The following is a 25,645-nucleotide window of genomic DNA, read 5'->3' as shown; positions in this document are numbered from 1 at the left end:
ATCCTATGTACCCAGTGACAGACCTGGAGGGGGCCCAGAAGATCAAACACACTCTTTCTCTTTTACTGGGATTAATTTCAATCTAAGTGGATTATCATAAAGCATTTGTCAAGGCGGTGGCACAGTATACAAGTTTTTCCATCAGCTCTGCAGCCATAATTAGATTGGAAACCTGGCTGCTTTGCCCTAATCTAATACTGTATAAAATTATGCCATCAGTTTTACATCGTATCATATCAGCACTATGTCAAATCAATACTTGTTTTCAGGAGGAAGATGCCCAGGTTATAGTGTGTGTCTGATTGATGATAACACTTCCATCTTACAGCAACTAAACATCCTTTACTAGCTTGTCTAATTAAAAACTATGGGCTTCAGGCATCTGTAGGCCTATTTATTCAATTATGGAAGCCTTGAGTTAGGTCTTTGCTTTCTGAAAGGTTCCGTATCACTTAACATGGGCCATAAAACATGTTCCTCTTCACACTAGAGATAGATAGATAGATAGATAGATAGATAGATAGATAGATAGATAGATAGATAGATAGATAGATAGATAGATAGATAGATAGATAGATAGATAGATAGATAGATAGATAGACAGACAGACAGACAGACAGACAGACAGACAGACAGACAGACAGACTGACTGACTGACTGACTGACTGACTGACTGACTGACTGACTGACTGACTGATTGATTGATTGATACCACCCAATTAGTGGAGGCACTACTCTGAGTGGCTAACAGACAAGTAAAGCAAACACAATAAGAAAGCAATAAGGAAAAGTTTAAGTTTTAATATTGTTGTATGCCGCCCAGAAGCCACTGGTAATGGTGTGGCTAAAAATATTGTAAACAAACAAACAAACAAACAAACAAACAAAATAGCAAGAAAAAGACAAATCAATAAACAACATGAACAAATATATGTCAAAAGTATCGGCAGTGATCAGATGGGTAGAATCTGGCAAATTCATAAGAGGGGGCCACTGAATACTTCTTTAAAAACATAGTTTTAAGCAACCTCTTGAAAATCAAGAGGGACGGGGCCAAGCGTAGGCCAATTGGAAGCCCATTCCAACAGGCTAGTGCCACAGCCAAGAAGGCATGGTCTCTGGAGGATGCCTTTCTAGCCTCCCTTGGCATGGCAACACATAGGAGCATGGGCTGCAAGGATCTGGTGGCACAGGTTGAGGTTCTTGGGAGAAGGTTCTTTCTTTCTTTCTTTCTTTCTTTCCTTTCTTTCTTTCTTTCTTTCTTTCTTTCTTTCTTTCTTTCTTTCTTTCTTCGTTTGTTTGTTCAATTTATATGCCACCCACACTACCCAAAGGTCTCTGGGCAGCTTACAACAATCTGGCAAGTAATGAGGGGCCAAACCATGGTGGGCTTTATAGGCAAGAACCAAAACTTTGAACCTGGCCCTGAATGTCACAAATAACCAATACAGGTGAGCGTGGACTCGGGAAACGTGGTCAAATTTACTCATATCTGACAAATGGATTTGTGAATAATGTTTTTCTTTTTCTTCCTTTTTTGAAAGAATTTGCCAGCATTTCAGGTTGTTGACTACTTGCTTGAGCCAAGATGCATACAGAGTATGTGGATCAATCACTCACCTTAGACTTTCCTCTCCCAGATGCGCTCCTGGAAATACACACTACCCACAAATATATCTTTTGGGGCTAAATTTTGCCAAAAGTCCTGTCTCCTAAAATACATCCAATATCTGACCTCTAAGATGAATCCTGCACCCCCCCCAAGAGATAGGCGATAATTCAAAAGAAAGCAAAGTGTGCTGCTTATATATTGTTCCATAGTGCTTAAAGCACTCTCTGGACGGTTTGCAATTTAATTATGCAGGCTACACATTGCTGCCCCCCCCCCACAAGCTGGATACTCATTTCACCAACCCAGGAAGAACAGAAGGTTGAATTAACCTTGAGATGGCTTCATGGGGGTTGAACCTTGGGTTATGAGTACAGTTTTGGCTGCAGTACAGCAGTTTAACCACAGTGCCACAAGGGTCCTGGTGTAAAAACAGAATTTAGACACTGGATCATGAGGCTCCTAAATCCAGTGAAGCACACAAACATTTTCCACACACAGGATGTCTGATTTTGGAATGACAAAGTCTTCAGTAGCAAAAAAACAAAAACAAAAAAAGGAGAAACTTGTGTTGAAGAGGCAATGTTGGACTACCTGGACAAATAGAATCATAGAATAATCAAGTTGGAAAGGGGCCTAAAAGACCATCAAGTCCAAACCCTGCTCAATACAGAAATCCAAATCAAATCTATCTGAGAGATGCTTCATGAATGCCACCCGTGTTGGAGCACTCCAATAGGAAGACTGTTCCATCATCATCATCATCATCATCATCATCATCATCATCATCATCATCATCATCATAATATGCCAACAATTCAGTTCTGATTTATAGTAACCCAGACGTGGTTTACCATTCCCTTCTTCTGGAGATGCCCTGGGACTGTGCGGTTTCCCCCAAGGCCATACAGGCTGGCTCTACTGTTGTAGGTACAACAGGGAATTGAATTCCCAGCCTCTGGCTCTACAGTCGGATACCTAAACCACAAAGCTATCCAGCCAACTATTGTTCCTTTATAAGGCAGCTTCTTATCAGACTGCCTTGGAATCCCCTGACTGGCTTGATTGCTGTACTCTAGAATATACTGAAACTTGCAAGCATGTTGTTATGACTGCATTTATTGCTCTACAGTGAATATGTACACTCCTACAAAACATTAGCAAAAAAGCTATAGGCCAGATGTCTTTACCACATGTCATTAAATAGAACCAACATTCAGGGGCAGATATCTGCAAGGCGAGGGCACCTGGATTCAGATGACATTATTGCATACAATTTAAACCAGAAGTCAGTTGTACAAGGATATGGAGTACAAGGTTTGTCTGCCAATAAGCTGCTCTTTAAATTGAATTGAGATTGATCTCCTTGTACAAATCCCTCACAGATACAAAATGCTTTTTCTTGGTAAATTAACGTCCTTCTGTTCCTGTATGGGCATGTAAAAGAGCAGCAGATGACTGAAGGCCTAGCGAAAAGTATTGGTTCACCAGCAATATGACTATAAAAGGATCCTTTGTGCTCTAGATCAGCCATTATGAACAGGGGACATACGGCCCCAGGAGGGGCCTGGCACATTTGAGGGTGGGGGGCACAGACTGGACACAATTCTTCACACTCCAACTTCTAAGGTTCATTATGCAAGTTATACAATTCTGTTTTGGCCTATATTACTTTCGTACGTGTTTATGGCCATGACTCCAAAAAAAGGTGAGAATGGCTGCTCTAAATGGCATCCCATCATAGTTGACAGCAGAAACTAGAAAGAAAAGGGAAAAAGTGGTGTGGTTTTTGTGCAAAATGAGAAAACAATGGTGGATAATAACTTTATGAGGCCACTAAAAAATCTCAGAAACTGAAGAAAGCTAGTTGTAGAGTCCACCTGAACTCTTAGGATGGGCATTGCAAAGATTGAATGGGTGAGAAGACAGCAAAAATTCTGATGGCAAATATAGTATGAGCTGAGCATGAGGGATAATAAAACAATTTTTGTTCCTTCCCAAACAAATACCATACCATGTCTTTGCCAACTTCTGGAAACTCTTAATAAAGGAAAACAAAATCTTCCTCAGCCTTCGCCCACCCCAGTTCGAAGTGGTTTTCTTCCCTTCCTTCATCCATTAAGGGAATGTGCATATTTCTTAATAGGCTAGGCACTTTGGTAAAGTAGGCATCCATCATCAAAAACTATCAGCTTACAGGAAAAAACACCTTCAGGCTTGTCAAAATATTCACTGTGAGCTATCAAAAAGCTAAACAAGAGGTCATCTCTTTATTGGAAATGTCCATAATAAATAAGGATATTTTGATAGGGATGGAAGCCAGTATCTCTAGTAAATTTTTCTGATAGCAAATAGAATTAAGAATGTTCAGGTCTTTGAGATGACGTTTAAGAAGCAAACATTAACCTTATAACAAGCCCAGACAGCTGAAAAGGTCACAGTGCCTCAGAGGTACCCACCATAGGTACTGTGGGCCTCTGATACTAAAAGCCCAGCCTGTGAGACCCTATTTTAAATTTTCCAGACTGAGACTACCTTAGGGATATTGTGAGAAATTTAAAATGGTGGCGACCCATCATTGTCCTTAAACCTATAGCCAGAAGCTCTGTTACTCGGTGGGAGGACCAATGAGCACATTTCCAAGGATTTTCAAATGTGTCTTGAAAGCCATCCTTACAAAACAAGAAGATGTTTATGGCATAAATACTTTTAATCATATTTGCAAAAAGGTTGTGTACGAGTTTTGGAAAATAGCATTCCATACAAGAAACTCACAGAAAATGAACTAGCAAACGAACTGGCTTTAAATATCCTCAGTGGTTTCCCTTTCCACCTATACAAATATTTCTGAATCCCATGCTTTATTTAGTAATACAGTCATGCCTCGACTTACAAACATCCTGACATACTACCATTTCAAGTTATGATCAGCTCTGACTGCAAAATTTTGCTTCGACTTGCGGCTGGAGCTTCGAGTTACAACCAGAAAAAGCCGGGGGGGCGGGGAAGGCAGGGAATTCAAATTGCTAACCATTGGTGGCGAAGAGACTGCTTCTTTGTAGCTCTTTCGCCCCAGCAGTTAGCGAGTGTGTGATTGGAGGAGGCTTCGGACTGCCTGGTAAGGTGCTACTTTCTACTTTTAAAAAAGTGTTCTGGGTGGGTTTTGCAGCATGCTTTTGGGCTGGGTGCTGGGATTATGTTTCTATGTTGTGATGGGTCTTCAGGGAGTTGTTTTTTTGGGGGGTTCCCCCCATTTCCAATGGGATTTACAGGGTTTGTTTGCTTTTTGGGTTTTTCCCCCCATTTCCAATGGGTCTTCTGGGGTTTGTTTGCTATTGGGTTCCCCCCCCCATTTCCGATGGATCTTGCGGGCTTTGTTTGCTTTCTGCTTTGCTTTTTTTGCATTTCCGATGGGTCTTGCAGGGTTTGTTTGCTTTTCTTTCTCCACCCTCCCCCCCTTTCAGGATTAATCGCGTTTCTGTTGTTGGGTTTTTTGGTTATTTTTTTTCCTTCGGCCAGAATGGATTAATTGCATTTCATTGCATTCCTATGGGAAATAGTGCTTCAGCTTACAACCATTTCGAGTTACGACCGGAGTTCTGGAACCAATTAAGTTCATAAGTCGAGCCACCACTGTACTATGCAGCTTGGAACTTGATGCCTGCAATGGCTTAAGCAATGTTTATTCTCTTCAAAGCTTCAAAGTATCATGTTCATGGTAACAATGTTGCCTGTAAGACATTAATATTAAGAGTAATGAAAGCACATTAATCTTCCTTTGGTGACACCGCTTGCCCATTTAAAGCCATTTCCTTAGTTTTCTAGATGACACCCCCCCAACTGGAAATAAAAAATTAATGAGCAACGTGATCATCTGCTTAGAAAATGACACAGTAATGACACATTATTTTGTGGGGGCTTCTTAACCACTTCCATAAAATTAAGTGTTTGGATCCTGTTGCTTTCCTATCCTCTTAAACATGAGCTGAATCAAAATTCCACAGGAGACATTATTTCTGAGGAAACCTATGCCGTGTATTTTCCTCTCACCCACATTCCTCCCCTGGAAAAGGATGGCCATTGCATAGTTTCCCCAATATTCTCCATCATTTAGTGCAATGCCACAATTTTTTGACTGAACATTATGGAGGATGCAAAATGGTGTCCAACTTGCCTCTGCACAGTTGCTGATTTTTACCATACACTATAGCATCAAAAGGACAGGGGAAACAGCTAAAAAAATTAAAAAGAGAGCAGCTGACCCTTGTCACTGCTAAAGGTGAACATCATCCAATAAACTGCTGGTGGAGAAATTTTGAGAAATAATCTGCTCATGAATAAGTGGAGATTTTCATGTGGCTATTTGCATATTACTGCACTTTGGAATTCCCTCAAGCAAACCGGTTTAAATTCTTGATCAATGTTTCTACAGCCTCCAATGAGAGCAAAAATAAATTTAATCTTGCAAGACAGATTGCCTGAGGCTTCAATCCTGAAAACACTTCCCTGGGGGTAAACACCACTGAAACAGTCAGACTTAACTTCAGAGTACACTTGCTTGGGATTGCACTGTTAGTCGTGCTGAGATTCAGAGACCTTAGCAAAAATGTCTGGCTGAACATAGAAGTATAATATACTGCTGAGATAATGCTTTGGCTTGTGCTCTTAAATTGGCAAAAGAGTATATACATCTCTATTAAGCACCGATTTGATAACACAGTAAGTCTTAGGACAAGACCATGAGGCTTTTATTCCATAAAATTGGGTATTTTAAATAAGTGGAATTCCTCTAACATTCCCACTATAATTCTAATTAGATTTTAAAGTACTTCAGCATTTCCTCCCAAGCATCAACCACTTTTTGAACATCTGTCCTCTCTGGAAGGAAAGTGGAACATAAGTTTCATAGAGAGGCACTTTCAGTGATGAATGTTTTCAGTGAATTACTTTTATTATTTCCTGTACGCTAACACAATATCTGTAGAAATGAGCAAAAAGAGAAACTATGAAATATAAATCAATTCCATGCTTCTCCCAAATATGCTTCCTACATTGCTGCTGCCTCACTTATCTGTATATAGGCTAAGACTCCAAAACCAATCGAAACCAAACCCTGGGATTAAGATAATTGTGACGGATGCCCTTACGTTACACCTGTCACTCATAGCTGGAGCTCATTTGCATAGCCTATGAGAGGACAGGAGGGGCGGAGGCAGAGAGTCAGTTGGAGCAGTTAGAGAGGAAGAGTGAGTGAGAAGAGGAGGTGAGAGGTTTGCAGAGAGAGAGATAGTCAAAGAAAGAATGAGAACTGTAACTGATAAAGATAAACTGTTTGAAGTGAATAATTAAAACAGGAAGTGATTGAATGTACGACATAATATATAATATTTCAGTGATTTTGAGTCCATGAAATGAATAAAGAACTTCTGTGATTCTGAATTACTCTAAAATACCCTTTAATAAACAAGTTCTGTTGTTGGCAGCCAGTGTCAGACTCAAGTCCTTTACAGCACTGGTTCTTAACCTTGGGTTACTCAGGAGTTTTGGACTGCAACTCCCAGAAGCCTTCACCACCAGCTGTCCTGACTGGGTTTTCTGGGAGTTGCAGTTCAAAAGCATCCGAGTAACAAAGGTTAAGAACCACTGCTTTACAGCGTGGATAAAGAAATCCACTGGTGGCAACGAAAGAAAGAGGGAACATCACCAGTGTGAGCCCTTGGGTTGAGAAAAAGAAACCAGGGCACGGGTGAACATCACAATAGTCATATGACCTTTTTTAGGACTCTGGCAGTCCTCCATTTGAAGGACTGCCAGAGGACCATCTCTCTCTTTTTAAAGGGGCCCTTCATTTGACCAAAGTCTGATTTAATGATAGTTGTTGAAATCCTGTTGCTTCTTGTAGGACATCGCACGAGAGCAGGTCTATTGAATCAAATTCTGTTGATGCAAATGCACCTACTCTAGTTGCAAATTAAGCTTCAACAAGAAAAGACCCATTTGAATTAATGGAATAGACAGAGGAGTTGACTCACCAAATAGACATTGATTCAGTGGGACTAATATAGTATGATGGGATGTGGTGGTGCTGCAGGTTAAATCGCAGAAGTCTCTGTGCTGCAGGGTCAGAAGACCAACAGTCGTAAGATCGAATCCACCTGATAGACTGAGCTCCCATCGCTTGTCCCAGCTCCCGCCAACCTAGCAGTTTGAAAGCATGCAAATGCAAGTAGATAAATAGGGACCACCTCAGTGGGAAGGTAATGGCATTTCATGTCTAGTCATGCTGGTCACATGACCATGGAAACTGTCTTTGGACAAACACTGGCTCTATGGCTTGGAAACGGGGATGAATACCACGCCCTAGTCGGACACGACTTGACTAAATGTCAAGGGGAACCTTTATCTTTACCTTACTATGCTAAGCAACAGGATTTCAGCTGAAGAATCTCAAGGAGGGAGATCTTGAAGTGGGCCACCCACAATGAACATCTGTATAACAGACCTGGCAGGTGACTATCCCCCCTCAAGTGATTTGAATTGTAATTCCTTTTAAATCATAAAAATCATCTCTAATTTTTCATCTCTATGTATAAATTAGCATGTGCAGTTTTATGTACACCTAATGTCTTTTTTTTGGTCTTTTTTAATGACACAGCTCCTTCCATTTAGATAAAGGACCAGGTTTTAGATAATGTATAAGTATACCTAGATGGGTCTCAGCTCTAACTCTGGGTTGCTTCCTCCCAATTACTGTCCCATTATTTTTCTTCATTATTGGAATTACCACAAGAATCACTTCAGATATGTGTCTGAAATTTGGAAAATGCCGCTGAGGTACTTCTCTTTAATTGTCCGAATATAAGGCATCTTTTCAACATTCGGATTATAGGTGCTCTGAGCATTTAAAGAGCTGCAGAGCTGCAAACAGAAATTCAGAGGGTCACAAACTGAATGTCTAAGAACAGCAAAGAGAAGGGAAAGAAGTCAGACTTCTGCCTTGTCATGGATCGGTTAAAGGCACAGAGGTTCTACAGAGCAGCGGTTCCCAGATGTTCTTGGACTAAAACCCCTGAAGCCTTCACCATTAGCTATGCCAGCCAAAATTTTGGGACCCAGTAGAAACAAACAAACAAACAAACAAAAAGCCAGTATTTTTCTGAGAAGGGCATTTATTTCTTTATGGATATTCTTTCGTCAAATTTGTAATTTACCTAAGTTGGTGAGCAAAAGGAAGGAGAGATCTGGAGAGGCACTATGGGTCCAAAGCTGCTATTAACATACCAAAAGGTCAGAGATGGAAATCTATGATAAGTTTAGATGGTAGGAGATGACACATGGCAGGAGGATGAGCATACTGAGGAGAAGTTAATTGCTTGTAATTGCTATGAAAACCTGGTCCTTTATCTGGACTGTTTCTGGTTTCCACCAGTGGTATGTGTAACACAGGTTAAGGACCACTGTTGTACCTGAAAAATCATAATATTTTATTACTTCAGAAATAAAGACTAGTAAGAAGGGAAGTCCGAGACCTTGAAGCTGGCCATCCTGTTTGGCCATCCCCAGCACAGAAAGCAAATACACAGATCACCTGGTCGCAGTCTTTCCCATTGTGGCAAGATGTCTTGTATTTATGCTTAAATCATTTTATATTAATCTGTGTCCTTTACAAATATATTTCTTGTTTGCATCACTGTGTAAGTGGCCCCTCACACTACCGCATCTCTTGATCCAAGTATTTTGGCACCACACCACAAGATATTGGAAAGATTCCCACCATCTGATAAAAAGGGATCAAAGAATCATAAAGGGTGAGGAGCAAACACAATACAAGAAACAACCAAACCTAACAGCTAACAGAGGAAATGAAAAAAAAAAACTAAGAAAGTTTTTTAAAAATCTGAATGATTCACAACATCCCTTACCATTCTAATATTTCTAATGCAGTAGAACCCCCATATCTATGGGGAATCAGTTCTTCAATCTACCATGGTTGCCTGAAACTGAGGATATGAGGGAATCCTATATTCAACACACAAAGAGGCAGGGACAAAGATTACAAGCAGGGCACCCATATCTGTTGTACATAGGGCTGTGTTAAACCACAAATAAGTTAAATTGTGGGTATTGATCCTGCAGATATGGGGGTCCAACTCTAGTACAATCCATTATGTGTCTACCTAGAAATCAGTCTCATAGATTTCAATTTGAGGATACGATCTTGGGATTCATTCCCAGCTAAATAACTGAAGGTAAAACAACTATTTTGAATTCCATTACTTTGCAACACTTTTGAATCAAGATAAGCCTCCAAAATTGGTACTATTTTCTTTGAATCATTTCAGTTAATTTATTTAAATAAACGATTTTAAATACTGCAAGTTTGTCCACTATTTAGAAATACAAAGGATATAACAACTTGTTTGATTTATAGCCATCACCATCCATGTAACTAATAAAGCAACACTGCTCATAGTCCTCTTGGTCATCTGCTGAATATGATCTTTTATCTGAAGTCAGTAGCCCTGAGACAAAATCACGCGACATAACAGCCAGCATCCATAAAAATGTGATTGCAGGAGCCTTCTCCCTGTTACAGCAGGCTCTCCTTTGCAAGCCAGGTCTCATTCTGCTTATGAGACTGGTCATGCAACCGGTTTGTTTGTTTATATATTTAAAATATGTTTAACCTGCCTTTCTCCTTAAGAAGGATTCAGGGTGGCTTACAACCAATAAAGGACAGTATTTAGTAACAATACGCATACAATACTAAAAGGATCAATGAATATAATACCAAAACACATAAAGAGATCACCAAAATACATTAAATGAAGTAAGGTACAACAATCCATTTTTTAAAAACCCCATTCGGCAGCCATTCACTGAGGGAAAGTTTGCCTGAAGAGAATAATGCTCATGCAATTATTCTCACATTATAATAGGATACTGGCCATTGCGCTAGCTTTTTGGCATTTCAAACACTGGAATACATATATATTCACAGATGAATAGCACTAGTCACATGATAGTCCTAGAATCCCATCACTAGTGTAGTCAATGGCCAAGCTGCCTGGGATTTAACACATTTCACATTATTCCCCCTCCTGTTCCACAGCCCCAGGACAAAGTATCTCCCTGGGGACCCATGAAAGCTGAGGGCCTTTAAGAAGCCTTTTATTGCCCTGAAACAGCTGTGGCATGGCTATTGCAGAACAAGATTTCAGTCACCATTAGGAGCTTGGAAAATAAAAAGTATAGGTACAAATACAGCTCCATCTCTATATCCATAAACTAGACTTCTATAAATATTTCCATTTATCAAATGGGGACATAAAAGGACAAAATAAGATTTCTATGCTCAGATATTAAATCTGAGAAAAGTACAAATAGCCCATTTTGTTTCTCTGCACATTTAAACTTAAAACTGCCTGTCTCATTAACACAAATAACTTTCATTGTAGGCTAGAACCCTATGCCCATTTCCTTAGTACAGCACTCACTAAACTCAACAGGAATTATTTCCCAAAAAAATGTATAAAATTGCACTGTTAGCTGCTCTTTTGAAAAGCTGCCCTAGCTCCACAATATCCGTCTATTTATTTTTACATTTCTAGACTGCCTTTTGGCTATAGGGCCTTATTGCAGCTGACACAGATAATAAAGCACAGCTGTAAAAATAATAATGGATAGAAATAAAATTGAATGCTATCTGTCCAAACAGGAATACATTATTAAAAAGCACTTAATGTCTCAAGAAGCACTGCAAGCAAGTATTTCATATGGAAATCTGCTTCCGTTTGGATGCTACTAAAACACACACACACACACACAAACACACACACACACACACACACACACACACACACACACACACACACACACACCATTTGATACCTTTACCATTACTATTTTAATATCTTCTTTCCTGTCTTTTTATGGCAAAATGTCTCACATGCTTGGTTGTTTTACAATGCCAGATACCTCTGCAGGCTTCTCAGATCATTGCCACTTGACCCAGTGTCAGGAGAAAAGTAATGACTGGAAACTGCAATGAAAGATTGCAGTGCATTCCTCACTGTAACAGCAGCATGTTGATGTAGAGTGTCAACAAATTTTGTACAGGACTTTTATGGCACTGTTAGCATATTTTCAACATCATTTCTATATCCCACTCTTTACATGATTTGCTGTATAGTGCTAATAGTCATAGTACTGGGCTAGCTGCTTATGCTAAACTTGCATAATTTATTGGTAAATAGAAACATTTTTTAATCATCCTGGCATGTGTCCTTTAATTTATTTATTTTCTTCTGGGATACTGTAAGTTGCTTGAATAAGCCAGTTGCCTTTTTCCCTTTCCTCACAATGTTGTCCTCCCCCTCCCTAAGTTATTCAGACATTCTCCTCACATGTCAGCTCTACATGCAAGGAGGTCAATATGGATGACTGAACTGTGTTGTTTGTCACCACTGTCATCATCCTCTCTACCCATGCAGTGACATTGTCTGCAAAGGAGAGCCTCCTTTATCTGTGGAGGCTCCTCTGCAATTTTAAAGGACCAGAAAAACAGGGTGGTAAAATCTTGAGGTAAATCTTCAGGAAGTATGCAGTAAGTTGTAGCTTGTAGACAATTGCTCTCCACATGCATAGGCAAGGAAATCACACCACAGAGGAGACCTACCGTGCCCATGGCCACTTAGCGCAGGTGTAAAGTTTACGTGTGAAGAAAACACTCAAGGAAGTCTTCCCGTAAAGTGACATTTCAAAGTTTTGTGGCCGCTTGCAGGCTCACCCCACTTTGCCAAGAAAGGTTGGCTTTTTCTTTTAATGTGCAAGCCCAAAGAGTTCCTGAATATTTGGAGGTGACATCTTCCACTTCTTCTAGAGAATGTTTCTACCTATTGTATATCACACTGAGATTCCTGGCAGGCAGATGATAAATAAACAGAGTGAAGTAAAGAAACAGACATGATACTTGGCCACCTGATTTTTTTATTCATTCATTCATTCATTCATTCATTCATTCATTCATTCATTCATTCATTCATTCATTCATTTTGTAGATGTGGCTTGACTCTATTCAGTCTTTCAGTTTCTTTTTCATTTATTCTTCGGCTCAAGAACTGGTGAGATGGCCATGGAACATGCCTGTTTTTGAGGGTGTGTGCCAGAACAGTAGTTCCCAACCTTGGGTCCCCAGATGTTCTTACACTAAAATTCCCAGAAGCTGTGCTGGCCAGGATTTCTGGCAGTTGTAGTCCAAGAACAGATGACAACCCAAGGTTATGCTTTCAAATAAACATCTGAATCCTTGGCACACTATTGGATTGTTTAGAAGCTAGTTAGAACTTCTTTCAAATCTGGGGTGCTGCTTTGAAGAGAACATCGAGCTGGTGCTCCTTAATCCAAAATCGTCTGCCTAGACATGCAGGAGGAAAGAAAGGAGGAGAGGTGAGGGTGGGTGCCTCAATCCGATGCTTTTCTTCAGGTGTATTGAGATCAGTCCATATGGTGCTAAATCCTGGCTTAGTGCTAAGTGCAAAGTAGCCTATGATTGGGAGATCTGGAATGTGGTGTCATGAATATGCTGCTGACAAGCTAAATAAATGCCAGCTTCTAGCCCACAATGTGGACAGGAGAGAAAGTGAAATGATTTTGGAGGGAGCCATCGCCTGTTCTGATATTTTTCAACCTGGCATTTCTGTGTGCACAGCATATTGTTTCACTCAGCAGTCTGTTAGAATGAAATTCATTTCAAATCGGAGCATTTTCCGCATTCATAGTTCGTATTTACATTTGTTAAGGTTAATAGACCTGACAACCTTTTTCTGCTTCCCATCAGGGAACATTTACTGACAGGATGGTGGTTACAGCTGCAGTGCTTCTTCACACACCAAAATGTGCTCCTTCTTCTTTTATGTTATAAAAGAAGTGCAGCACACATAAAACCTAGATGTTACAAAGTATGAAACACAAACAATAGTGTCTGGCTGCCTTGCTATGCTTTTGTTTTCTGTTATTCCACAGCAGGAATTATCAATACCTCAATTTTAGCCGTGTATGGCCCCTGCATCTCTATGTGTGCCCCCATGACATGGCAATCATAGTAGACTCCACTGCCATCTGTGCTACTTGTATCAAGACTGTTTTTGCTGTGCTTTTTCACCCCTTCCTATGATTTCCTTTAGCGACAGAATGGAATTAGACACACTGCCTTGAATTCTTCCCTGCAGGAATATAGTCTGGCACCTTCAAGATGCTGAATTGCCTGCTGAATTTTGGTAGCAACAGTAGCAGTGGTAAGGTCCTTTTTTATGAAGGAAAGTCCTCAATTTGAACTACTGCCAGAGGGTATCTATCTAACATTGCTATCAAACATTTAATTTGTAGCCTAGAGTATCAATAGCTTCAACAACGTTCTTAATTTCTTTGAGTTAATAAACAGTTGAATTCCCAACACAAATGGATGGCATCACGAACTGTCTACTTCCATTGGCTCTAGTTTCTTCTGAAACCATCAATACTTGATCGTTCTGGCCAACACCCAAAATTGCTTAATTGGATTTCTTTCCCTCCCTTCCTTCCTGAAGGAAGAGGCAGGGTCAATAATTCTGTTCCAAGGCACAAGCTTATCAACCATTTCCATTCGCTAGTGGAATTTCCACAGTTAAGGGAGAATGCTCTCTTTGTAAAAGAGAAGTGAGCAAACCCATTTTCTCCTCATATTCCCCTCCTAGTTTTACGAATCCAGCTCAGGAATCTGGCAGCTGCAAATGTTGCATTTGGCCAATTTTAGGTTTTCAGTATTCATTCCTGAAATATATTGCTTTCTGGCTTCTCTTTTCTCTTGCAGTTGGCTCACTTTAGTGACATTTAAGAATGTCTAAAGCCAAGTATCTGCCCTTCCCCATCATAAAGGTTTTCGTTCACCATAATTTGATACTGATTTGTTTTCTGCAAGCAAAAACAGGAGGCATAAAAAATATCTATCTCTATTTTTTTAGAAGGCCTGACTAAAGATCATAAAAGCCAGCTATTCTCGTGATTGCTCTTTAGCCTTTTTTGACAGATGGTAACACATTCTGTCCAGAAAGTGACATCAATAAATGTCCCCACAAAAAAACAAAAAACAAAAGGACAGATAGGTTCTGGGATCAGTATGATTAAAACTGCTTTGGGGAAATTCACTTTATAGATATAGATGGCAGAAATGGCATGAATAAAACAGTGTAGGGTATTTTTGTATATTTGCAGATTATCCCATCAGCTTCTCTGTTTTGTAAAATTTTACTGTTTTCCCAATTAGTTGATCTTCTTTCTGCTAAAAAATAAAATAAAATCCCCTGGGGCAAAAGACAGAAAAGATTCACCATGTTGTTTGATTGGTAATGCTAAGAGATATCTGACTGGAAATGTCCTTAGATAGAATGGCACACACATACACACTAAAGTAGTAGCACATTGTAGTTGGGGTTTTTTTTGTTTTGTTTTTTTTTGTATTTTGCATTGGGGGAGGAGGGCTGTAGGCAGAACAAATTGTGAAGGCTTGTCAGATGCGTGTTGAGCAAAACAGAGTGTTGTCCTTGATCTGTAACTCTCCAGTGAGCCCAGCTAGCTATCGCTTTTGTGAGCCATACCGGCCTGGAACACCATGTGGAAAACTCTGGCTTGCTATTGTTCGTCCAAACTGTGTTACTGCTGAATAGCTGTTTAGATTGCAGAGAAGCTTGACTGTTCCAAGGGTTGTCTGGAAGCCGCCAGCCAATCAGCCAATCAATCACATCCCCAAGAGGATAATGCATGAGCTGCAGCCACATTAATTTCTCCTTTATTCTCCAACGCCTCTAAGCTAGAGGATAAAAATATGAAGGAAGGCAAGAAGCTGGGGCTGGAGAAACAGGCATCGGCACTTTGTGGGAGGGAGTTTTACTGCCACAGGGCTCCATTACATTGAAATCAGAGAGGTTTCTAATCATACAGAACAGGATTTTCCTCTTTCCATCCCACAGCCTATATACCATCAGTTGATAGGAAGCTATCTTAAGCGGAATAGGGTTACCCAAACACATACATGCACATACATACAAACCATATATACACACTTCAGACGCAGTCTGATACAGATGCATACACATAGACATAGACATACACATATGCTATTTCAAGATGCAACAGGCACTTTTTGAAGGTAGTTCCTGCCAGAGCTAGCTAGCCTCACGCTCCTTGTCTCAGTGGTGAAGAGTTTGGTGAGGAGAGATGGCCTCCATGGGAACTTCTGAAGTCCAGGTGGGCAGGTCTCAAATGCTGGAGGTAACACAATATTCCTCTAAATCCACTGGATAAAGTATACCAGAGAGAAGAATACTTGTTCAATTCAGAATAGACATGCAGCCATACTTTTAAATAAAAATTCTGGAAATAATTGTATATTGTGCTATTTATTTGTTTGTTTGTTTGTTTAGGCCTTTATACTCTAGCAAGGTTCTGCCACTAGGAAGGACTTTAGTGATGAGGCATCTGTGCCCCAGCTGAAGTCTCAGAGGTTTCTTGTTCTTCTCTAGATTTCCGGGCAAAGAGACAAATGTCAGGACCAATGACACTGGAAGGAGAGACAGTTTGCTCTTTGTTTGTAAGGTGGCTTTAAAGCCCTAAAGCTTACCTGTTTTGTACAACAGAATTTGTATGTATGAGATGCGTGTGAGGCAAGTACGCCACTAAGCCAGGAGAAGGGGGCATTATTGGGAGAGAGCTAGTGGGTTCATGCCCTTGGGGCTATTACGTCATGTAGAAAAAGGCAGAACGTGGCATAATTCTGGGGTGACTTGTGAGCCTCCATTTTGCATGTGTCATGGCTGCAGCAGTGTAGGATCTTAAAGAAAACTCCTACGGACTGATGGTAAGTCTATCACAACCACCACCACCGCCATCATCAAGATCAACACCAACACACACTCCGGAAATCTCCTCACATGCTATATGTAGTGTCAATAATGCCATGTGGGGATGTGAGCCCAAGTCGGAATGGTAGCAACCACTGCAGCTGCAGGATGCATTTTTGCTACATTGTTTAGACACAGAAAAATGGTTATTGCTGTTTGTATAGCTCTGAGTAGGCATTTTACCTGGTTAGCTGGCTTTTTCTAGGATATTGGGTCTCTTTATTTGGCCTGCCTTCCAAAATCAAGGATCCACTCCCTCTGATATCAGAAAGACACATATGGTCATGGCAGGTTTTGGCCTGAAATCTCAAGAAATTGGATGCTGCTAACTTGATAAACCTAAAAAGGATATATCCCTGAGAAAGGGGGTGTGATTTGATCAGGATCTGAATGACCATACATCCATTTAATGAAGTCAAAAGATCTCCAACCCCATACTAGTCACTATACCTGCAAGTACATGTAGGTAGTTGCAGTGGAGACAAACATAACAGTTTGTGGAGATTTGTGACTCTAGTTTCCGGGGTACAATGAATCCACTCCAAGTCTTTAGCATCCATGACTTCCAGGTAGTTCTCTCTTGAAGATATCACTATCCTCTTTGGAATGTTTGGTAGAAATATGAAACCATGAATTCTGCATTTTGGGACCTATTATGTTGTTCTGCCTTATACATGATTTTTTTTCCCGGACAATAGCTCCCAGAATCTCCAAATTCCATTTTTGGACAATAGTTTGCAAATCCTCCAGTTAACACGGCCACTGGTTACGCCTTGGAAATTGTAATCCCAGAGATTACAAATGGGCTTGTCGGAAAATTTTTCCACCTCTGCAAGTGGCCCAGAATGTCTCTCTGAATGTGACATCTGAATGTCAACATAAGTTTTGCCAGGGTGATGCAAGAAGTTCCAGATGTTTGCATTTATGTTGGCTGCTCCTCATTCATGCATTACGTTTTCCCTCAGAGACTGGTTAAGGCCCAAGACTGAACATGCCCGAAGCTGTAGATATTAAGCAGTCTACTCCTTGGCAAGGAGATGGCATGAAAAATGATGACAGAGCAGGAGATAGCATCAAATTGACACTGAAATATACATAGTGATTCAGCACAACAGGAACTGTATTTCTGTTGTAATTACTGAAATAAAACTGTAGGTCAGCTGAGGATAGATATTTATTGTTTGGAACAGGAAATCTGGCTACCTTGAAGGCTGATTAGGTGAAATTTGAAAATATTTATCTTTTATCCAACTTCTTTCAATGTTTTAATCTTGTCATGAGTATGGTAGAATAACCTTTCTAGCATATTAGGGGAGAGCCTAATCTTTCTTTCTTTCTTTCTTTCTTTCTTTCTTTCTTTTCTTTTCTTTTCTTTTCTTTTCTTTTCTTTTCTTTCTTTCTTTCTTTCTTTTTCTTTCTTTCTTTCTTTCTTTCTTTCTCTCTCTCTCTCTCTTTCTTTCTTTCATATACTTTCTTTCTTTAATATGCATGCAATAAATTCACATGTAGCTAAATCATTTAGATGTACTGTACTTTAATTTTCTTTTCCTAAAATAATACATTTACCATACCCAAGAGTCTTGATCAGTATTTTGCCACGTGCCTATTCAAATATAGCTGAGAATGTAACATGTAAATGGAGACATGTGGTATGGGACACACAATGATTTCCATGAATGTAGGGGCTATAAATGTAGTCAACTGTCATACAAGCCAAGATGGATTTTCACATATATCAAGAACTTTACTGAAGGTGACACATAGTCTCCAGGAATGCTCCATGATGCTTGACTAGCTGCAAATTAATTTCTAGATGATGCACATGTTTAATAATTTTGTTCAGATAACAGAGTCTTTGAATAGATAAGGTCTTCCAGACAGCATGACTACAATGCTATGCACATTTGCCAGGGAGTGAGTCTCACTAAATATAGTGGAGATTAAATTAAGAGTAAACATGCTCTTAAGTGGATTCCTTCATTTGCCTGGAGTCAGTGCCCTCATTTATTAAACTGTATAGGTCTGAAAGATGATATGCTTGTCATTATTTTGGACATAGGTTGCTTGCAAGAGAGCTACATATGCATTACGTCCATGAGAAGCTAACAGGTTCGTTATCTCAGAATTAATCTGCAGTGCTTACAAGTGAGCCCATGTGAATTCCTGTTTTTAGATTAAAATACCTGAGATCAAGAAGCTGATGTTACTGAGCCATTGGCCATTCCCTCTTTAAACACTGCTGCAATTAATCATCATTTGTCTCTGTCTAAACTAGGTTAAAGAACTCCTTGAATAGTTGCTATAGAGATTAAAGGTCGGTTCCCATATTGCAATCAAATGTTTACTTGCAGATTTAACAAATCCCAGACCTACTAGTATGAGCAATGGTGTGTCTCGGTTTTGGTCTTTGACTTTCTGCATTGGTGTTGCCTTGATATTGCACATTTACCCTAATCTATTTCCTGTAATTTATTTAAAATACTGCACAGCTGCAGGTGACCTCAAGCTTGAGTGAAAAGCTGGTGAAGGTAGAGTTATGCTCTAACCAGATCATTTCACCTTCAGCTGTTGTTCTGCCAGCAAAAGAAAAGTTATAGGCTTCCTGAATTTTTTTCTCTAACAGAAAAAAAAACTGTATACATGAGCAATTTTGAAAATACAAATGGCTTGAGGGAAAAGGGTTAAGTTCCTTTTCCCCAGCTACCAAACTTCTGCTCAGCCTTGGAGCCATCTTGGCACTGAAAAAAACATGAACACCCACTGAGAAAAAAAAAGCAGAGTTAGAAGCAACTGAACAGAAAACAACTAGTTATCTTCCTTTTTGTAACAGTGAAGGTACATTGTAGTGTGACAGTGCAGCTGTGACTTTTTACTCACATTTCTATTTGAGAGCATGTCTGCTTAAGTCCATGGGGAGGCTAGTGTCCTACAAATGTATGGACAACATAATGGTATATGAAAGAGAAGCCTTCACAAACAAATCTCCTGAAAAAATGTTTCTTCCATAGACATATATTAAGCATGAGCTGTGGTGGACTAGAGATGACTTCATCAGGTAGGCATATGTATGGTTGTAAGTGGAGGTGGATGCTGAGAAGGGCAGGAATTGCAACGTATTAAGTCAGAGAGAACTGAAATGCAGAAAATAGTTATCTCTGTCATCATTTTCTTTATTTCATGCCCCTCTGGCCTCACATGCATTTCAGTCACTGTCATTCTCTGGTTGTGTAATCATGGCTCTAATTATGGGCACTGATGTTTCTTGCGTTGACACTTTTATCTCTAGCACAGTGCTTCTCAGCCTTGGGTCCCCAGATTTTTTTGGACTACAATTCCCAGAAATCCTGGCCATTACAGCTAGTGGTGAAGGCTTCTAGGAGTTTTAGTTCAAGAACATCTGGGAAGCCAAGTTTGGGAACCACTGGTCTAGCATATCATGAGACTGTGAAGCAAACTTTACACATACTGAATTTATACTACAATGCCAGCTAGTGAGACTGGCCCTACTGGTGGCCCTGCTGGGAGTATAAACTTCCCAGTCAGGCCCAGGCCAATGCCCACACATCATTTTAGGGTTTGTCTTTACTGCTCCAGATTCTCCTCTGTGCTTCCCCATAGCTTGATCCTCCAAGCCCTTGACAGTATTTTCGAGGAAGATTGCAACTGACAGGTATTTATTATCCCTGAAGCAAAGTGACAAAATCTTGCCAGATTATGAGACTGCTCTTCTTTATGGATACCCACCATGGGTTCTTACCATGCTGGACTAGATCAGGGGCAGGCAATATGTGCCATCCAGATCATAAGTGCATCCCTGTGGTACCCCTGCCTACAAAACCCATCCTTTTGTGGGGGGGGGGGAATGAAAAAGAATTGAGTCAAGAATTCCCTGTGACTTCTGGGGGCATCGGGATAATTCTGCCATGTTTTAAGAGCTCCCCTTACATTGCTGAGTTTCCCCACACTTTCCTAGTTTTCTAAAAAGAAAAAAAAAATTACCCCGGCAACTACAAGGGGATTTTTAAAATTAGAAATCATAAAATGTTGTTTTCATGGTTGGCATCATAGGAGCAGGTGCAGCCAGCCCTTCAAGACCTCTGGAGGTCGCCCAGCCCTGAGCTAGATTGTCAAAGAATGTTAAGAAGTGGAATATTAATGTAATTATGACAGTTTATTTACACAGCACCATCAATGCACATGGTGCCTGAAAGCACAAGCCAAGAAAACAGCCATTACCTCTGACATTGCATTTAGTGGAGGTGTGAAGCAGAACGCAAAGGTTGATGTGGTCTTATTTAAAAATAACATTGGACTGAGGTCCCAGTAATCACTAATAGATAAGTCTGGTGCCTCGCATAACGATTTTAATTGGTTCCACAAAAAAAAAACATTATGTGAAACATCGTTATGCGAAACACCATTTTCCATAGGAATGCATTGGAAACCGGTTAATCCGTTCCAATAGGCAAGGATTGCCGTCCTTAAGCGAAAAAACCCATAGGAAACATCGTTAAACGATACAATGTTTCCTCCATTGGAATGTATTGAAGCTGACTCAATACATTTCAATGGCTTTGCGAAGTCAATTTTTGCAAATTTAAGTGTGTCAGAAAAGGGTCAAAATGGTTTTAAATGCTTGGATTAGCTTCTGCACCCTCTAAAAAGGATGCAAAAGTTAATTTGGCTTTGATCTGACTTTTCGTTAATTAATGGTGAATTTTTTCCCCCCAACTTTTGACAGCTGTCAAAATCTGACAGCTCCATTATTTCCTATGGGGGAAGAAAAAATTCACAAAAAAAATAATGAAGACTCAGCAACTGTTCTAAATGCTTGGATTCGTTAGAGGACCCCCTAAGTCATGTGCAAACCTGATTTGGCTTTGATCTGAACTTTCGTTAATTTATGGCGAATTGTTTTCTCCCCCATAGGAAAGCATGGAGCTGTCAGATTTTGACAGGTCCATTGGTTCCTCTGGGCTGAAAAAAAAATTAACCATAAATTAACGAAAAGTCAGATCAAAGCCAAATCAGGTTTGCACATGACTTAGGGGGTCCTCTAACGAATCCAATCATTTAGAACCGTTTTTGACCCTTCTAAGACACTTTTTTAATTGAAAAAAGAAACATCGTTAAGTGAAGCAGGGGACCTAAAATCGTATTCATTATGCGAAGCATGGCCCCAAACTTCGCTAAGCAAAAATCGCCCATAGGAAACATCGTTATACGGTGCATATTATTTTCTAAAAAAACACATCGTTATGCGAATTCATCGCTAAACGAGGCAATTGTTAAGCGAGGCACCACTGTATAAAGAATCAGATCCACAAAGAGGAAACAACTAGGTGTTGTTCTCTGGGAAGGATTGTTTTTCAGACATACAGCAAGAGCAGTTTAACTCTCTGCCCTTCAAACTCTTTGTCTTTTTGTCTGGAATGATGACATCTCACTGCTTAGCTGTTTCCCAAGGGGAACATGCTGGCTTTTCAATATTTATGGAGCTTGTTTTTGTTGTCTATTAAGAGCTACATGGCCGAGATGAGAAACCTCATGGTTAATATGAGCTGCTCAACTGCATGTGGCAACTTCTGAACTTGCATTTGGTCCAGAAACGTCTTAGAGTGGGGATGGCAGCTGGGAACATGCCAGATGTTTTTGGGGCAGGGACTCCCATCATTCCTTATTACTGGTTATACTGGGTAAATCTGGCCAGAGTTTTAACTCAACAGCATCTGAATGGTCACAAGTCACCCTGTACAGCTCTAGAGAAAATGGTTCCTCAAGAAGGAAATTGTATTTTCAACCTTCATTGGTCTCAAACAAACTAAGACACTTTTGAAAGTACACTCCAAACTTTTCCTTGTGCCACATAATGGCTTCGAAAGGTGTGCAAACTTGTCTGGTCCAAATTTTATCCATATATTTGTCGTGCAAATTAGGACCACTCTGCCCCAAACTGATTTGGAGATGACCTGCATGCAGTTGTTCTCAGGTTTGTGCAGTATTTTTATGTCTCCAGATTGGGAGGGAATAAAAAGGATAAATATGCAGAAAATAGGGGGCTGTGGCCTGAGATGAAGACTGCTATACAGCACCTTCAGCTTTGGCAGTGTGGTGGAATCTAGTGCACATCGCTAGAGCTTTCCTTCTTAGCATTTTGCTAAGACTTTGTTTTTTTCACCTCCAGACTTTTTGCCTAGACTTTGTCCTCTCCCCCTCACATTGGAACACATGCATATTTTTAATTCAACATTAATCACACAAAGATTCTAATTTGAACTTCTAGAAGAGTTCGACATTCAAAACTGGATGCCTGGATGATCAATCTACCAGTTTCACTTTCTCACCATTACATTTTTTTAAAAAAAAATCTCAAGTTGTTTGCATTCCAATTACTGTATGAAGAAATTTGACTGCAGGAGAATTCTCATGCATCCTTAGAGATTTTGTCAACATTAATCCTAGAAAGACAGAATGGCTATGAGGTCTCTTGTGATGGAGGCCATGCTGCTTAGTATCAGATATAAGTGACATATTTGCTGAGTGAAATTCTTAACTAGTACATATTCACAAGTAACTTACTGGTAAATAGATTCTAGCAACTTTTCTAGAGAAAATAGCCAAAGCAAAAAAATTGATTAATACTGAAATCATTACTTATGGCCAATTTTGAAAACTGAAACAAAGAAAGAGTTGTGTTGATTGTCGCAGCTACCTTGATGAATGCTTAGAAAGTACAAACTGTTCAAAAGCAATTAAAAGATGAACCTGTAGGATAAATGTAGTGGTAAAACACAAAAAATACAAACTGGTTTAATAGTGTCCCAAAGGAAACATGGGAACTCTAGTTCTCTCAGAAGTGGGCCAGAACATGTCTACAACTGTGACAAAACTGTAATGCTAGCGGTTTTCTGTGAGGATAATCATAGCAAAATTAAGAAAACTGTATTCACTTTTGGTATAGAAAACAACCAAAGAATAGCAGTTAGCACTCCTGTACAGGCTCAGAGGCAGTGGTTTGCCTCCAAATCGCTATCAGGAATGTTTTTACTGCAACAGGAAACATCACATGAAATACTCACCTCTGGCAGCAGCTGCCATGGAAAGGATGCTGTGAGTGGCTGATAAAAATCTAGAGGAGTTGGAAGCTGCAGGAAGCCTCTTTCGTGTGCAGGCAAGAGACAGCATACAGTTGGTTGGCCATTATGTAGGGATTTTTCTAAAAGGTTGCTGCCAAAAAGTATACTGGGCACAAAGGAGAGTGAAGAAGAGAAGCACAATTTTGGGAGAGAGCAGGGAGGCAAGATTGAGATTCAAGCAAGGATTCAAGCAAGAGCTGTACAGGAAAATATTCCATAGTTAAGACCACTGCTTATTTACCTAATGAATGTATTTATATCCCATCTGTTAGGGTACGATCTTCGCAGATGAGTGTATCAAATAATGAAATAATTACCAACAAACTCTTTGATGAAAATCCTGTTGGTTTAAACCTGCATCAGTGGAAGCCAATGATGTCATCATCCAGCACTGGTAACATTCAATTTAAATTAATCAAAAGCTTCATATCCCTTTGTTTCAGGATTAGAAACAGGATTCCCTTTTGGCCCTGGAGAAGCATTTTGGAGCCTAAGGACTGGGATGGGTGGAGTGGGGAGGAAGCCTTTATTAGTTTTTTTTAATTAAAAATTTAACACAAAATCATCAAATCAAATAAACAATTAACACTTACTAAACATAGTAACACGCATGCCACACCAAGACCAGTTGGGAGTTGCAACCATTTACCTCCATGGAATCCTCTTACCCTTCCAAAACTGTAAAGACTCTTGTGAGGGAAGCCTTTAATAGCCAGAAATTACTTTCTGATAGCCACCTGTAAAGTGGTGCCTCACATTACGATGTTAATTCATTCCAGCGAAATCGCTGTAGAACGAAAACATCGTAAAGCGGAATTAAAAAGCCCATAAAAACACATTAAAACCTGTTTAATGCATTCCGATGGGCTTAAAACTCACCGTCCAGTGAAGATCCTCCATAGGGCGGCCATTTTCACTGCCTGTCTTGCGAGGAATCCATCCCTAAACACAGCGGGGAGCCATTTTATTTACCCGACGGCCATTTTGAAACCGCCGATCAGCTGTTGGAAAATCGTCGTTTTGCGAAGAATCGGTTCCCGAAGCAGGGAACCGATCATCCCAAAGCGAAATTCCCCCATAGGAAACATCCTTTTGCGATCGCAAAAAGTTCATCGTAATGCACTTTCGTCGTTAAACAGAGCGATTGTAAAGCGAGGCACCACTGTATTCCCAATCTTACTGGCAAAAATTTGGTAGTGAGCTTTTACTTTGGGACGTGGTGGCGCTGTGGGCTAAACCGCAGAAGCCTGTGCTGCAGGGTCAGAAGACCAAGCAGTCGTAAGATCGAATCCACACGACGGAGTGAGCGCCCGTTGCTTGTCCCAGCTCCCGCCAACCTAGCGGTTCGAAAGCATGCAAATGCGAGTAGATAAATAGGTACCATCTCGGTGGGAAGGTAAACAGCGTTCCGTGTCTAAATCACACTGGCCATGTGACCACGGAAAGATTGTCTTCGGACAAACGCTGGCTCTATGGCTTGAAGAGCGGGATGAGCGCCGCCCCCTAGAGTCGGACACGACTGGACAAAAATTGTCAAGGGGAACCTTTTACCTTTTACTTTGAAAAAGTTCCCCTTGTCCAAAATCTCCCAAAGCCTTCCTCAGAGCAACAGGGAGCCCTAGCGAACCTAGCTGCTGGGTAGTAGGGGCACTAAGGAAAATTTTGCTTAATTTAAATTAAATGTTACCAGCACCAGACAATGGCATAATCAACTTCTGTTGACATACATGTACACAAGAGCATTTTGCCCATTGATTAACAACGGGAAGAACAATATTAAGTGCCAGGTGGATAATTAGCCACTTCCAAAACCCATTTCCAGAATTCAGCAGGACAGGGAGGAGCACTTTTGCTGGAGGGTTCACTATCACTAGGAAATCCTATTTTGCAGCTCACCACCACCAGAAAGAAACAGCTGTGATCCAGATGCGGTATATCCATAAAACCCACCCACCTTCTTGACA

General features: G+C 40.3%; 1 long non-coding RNA gene across 1 annotated transcript; it reads right to left on the bottom strand.

Annotated features, from left to right (window-relative positions):
• Positions 1 to 1,253: 1,253 nt before the first annotated feature.
• Positions 1,254 to 25,623, bottom strand: LOC144583480 (uncharacterized). The gene is made up of 2 exons (XR_013537255.1): positions 7,642 to 25,623; positions 1,254 to 5,340 (listed from the first exon to the last, which is right to left on the bottom strand). It is a non-coding gene; the product is annotated as an uncharacterized LOC144583480 (long non-coding RNA).
• Positions 25,624 to 25,645: the final 22 nt, after the last annotated feature.

The sequence above is a fragment of the Pogona vitticeps genome, chromosome 6 (assembly GCF_051106095.1).
Source record: "Pogona vitticeps strain Pit_001003342236 chromosome 6, PviZW2.1, whole genome shotgun sequence".
Classification (NCBI taxonomy): Eukaryota; Metazoa; Chordata; class Lepidosauria; order Squamata; family Agamidae; genus Pogona; species Pogona vitticeps.
The sequence above is the reverse complement of the archived record's forward strand: the minus strand, read 5'-3'. Positions and strand labels throughout refer to the sequence as shown.